The following is a 1,952-nucleotide window of genomic DNA, read 5'->3' as shown; positions in this document are numbered from 1 at the left end:
GAGTCCCCAGAGATGTCAGTGGGGGTCTGTAAGCAGGAGAGAGTTTAGAGTATTTAAAGAAGAATTCTGCTGTGCGGATCTGAGAACCCAGCTTTACATTTTGACTTCTCCAGAAAATGAAGACCTCCCCTGCCCCCGCCACCAAGTTTCAAAGACAATTTGTCAGTAATATTTTGTTGGAGATCCATGACTTACCAAAAGTCCAGTAATTTTGGCAGTTGATTTCCAAGGCTGGGGTGAGGAAGATAAGGGAGTTTTCCCAGCACTACAAAGTCTGATAACTTGATAAAATATCAGCTGCTGTTTGACAACGAACAGAAACTCACCATGAAAGCACAACTGTTCCTTTCAGACTGTATTAATAGAAAAATCTGGTAAACAAGAAAGATTAGTACAAGAATGTTCTACCAAGTAGATCCAATTTCTCTAAGGAAATGTTAATCCCTACTCACTCCAGGCTTTCACATTAAAAAAAAAATGAGTCATCATTGTATCACTGATTATTTTAAGAGATTCTATAAAGGTTAAAGGGTGTTAGAGTCAAATGAGTCTTTTTTATTTCTTTTTTACCCTTTTGAATATTTGAAAAGAATGTTGTAGATATATACTTAATGAAATAAAACATTAAAATATGTTTAAAGATTTTTATGGGCCCTTCGCCAATTTTATGTCTCTTTCCCCCTAAACTTAAACTATGTTATTACGTATTAGTTCCATGCATATTTTTTACTTGATACATATATATATCCATAAATGAAATACAGTATTGTCTTTGCATATTTTAAACTTTAAATAAATGGTAACCACTGCTAGTAGTTTACGTCTTCTTGCAGAAATTTCTATGAATATACAAGCATTTTTTTACATAAATAAGCTCGTACTATATGCACATTTCTACACCTTGTTTTTCACTTACTGTATCATAGATAACTTTTTATATTCACATATATAGATCTGCCTCATTCAGTTATTCCATGTTAGATGTGCCTTAATTTGTTATTTCAGTGTCTTAATGATGAGCATTTAAGTTGTTCACTTTTCCCTATTGCAAGTGTTCCTCTGCTACGAATATTGCTGGAGAAATTTCTGTGCACTCATAAAAATATATCTATGAATTAGATTTCAAAGGGTGTGTTCATTTTAAATTTTAATAGGTATAACTACATTGCTCTTCAAAAAGTACAAGAATGTCTGTTTTCCCATATTCTCGGTATTATCAAATGATTGATCATTAGTCAATCATTAGTGAAAATGGCATTTTATTGTTCGAATTTGCATTTCTTTATGTGTGAGATAAAAACTTTTGTTTATTAGTCCTTTATTTTTTTCTTTTCTCAATTTTTACAATTGGATTTCTTTTTCAAATTGCTATATAAGTGCTTTTGTATGTTAGGAAACTAACCACTTTCTCCTATGCATTGCAACTTTTTTTTTCACTAGTTTCTTTTGACTTTGTTTATGGTATTTTAAGTTACCAGACCCTGCAGAATTTGATTCTTTCTTACTTCTCTTTCTTACTCTAGCCTTTGTCACTCGAAGATTTCCTATTGGACAATTACAGAACCAATGTAAGGTATTGCTAAAAAACAAAACAAAAACAAAAAACAAAACACTGTTTCACAAAATTGAGGAATCCCAGACCTTGGAATGGTTCAAGTGGGCACTAAAATTTATCTGACAGAAATATCGTGTGGAGGATAGGGAGATTGGGTTCGAAGACATTAGAGTTCCTTCCACTTTTCAGTAAACTTTAAAGTGGTAGGAAGTTGGAGTCATTTTTTGGAGTCTTTCAGAATGGTCTATAGTTACTTGCATGGTCTATAGTTACTTGCATTTATTGTAGGAGAGTCTTCTGTCTTGGCTGCAATTTGAACCCATGTGGCCCTCTGGAAATAAAACAGATTGGAGACATGTGACTCGGGGGTTGGGTACCCCTCAACACACACACACAC

This window comes from Pteropus medius, unplaced genomic scaffold (assembly GCF_902729225.1).
Source record: "Pteropus medius unplaced genomic scaffold, Ma_sr-lr_union100, whole genome shotgun sequence".
Classification (NCBI taxonomy): domain Eukaryota; kingdom Metazoa; phylum Chordata; class Mammalia; order Chiroptera; family Pteropodidae; genus Pteropus; species Pteropus medius.
The sequence above is the reverse complement of the archived record's forward strand: the minus strand, read 5'-3'. Positions refer to the sequence as shown.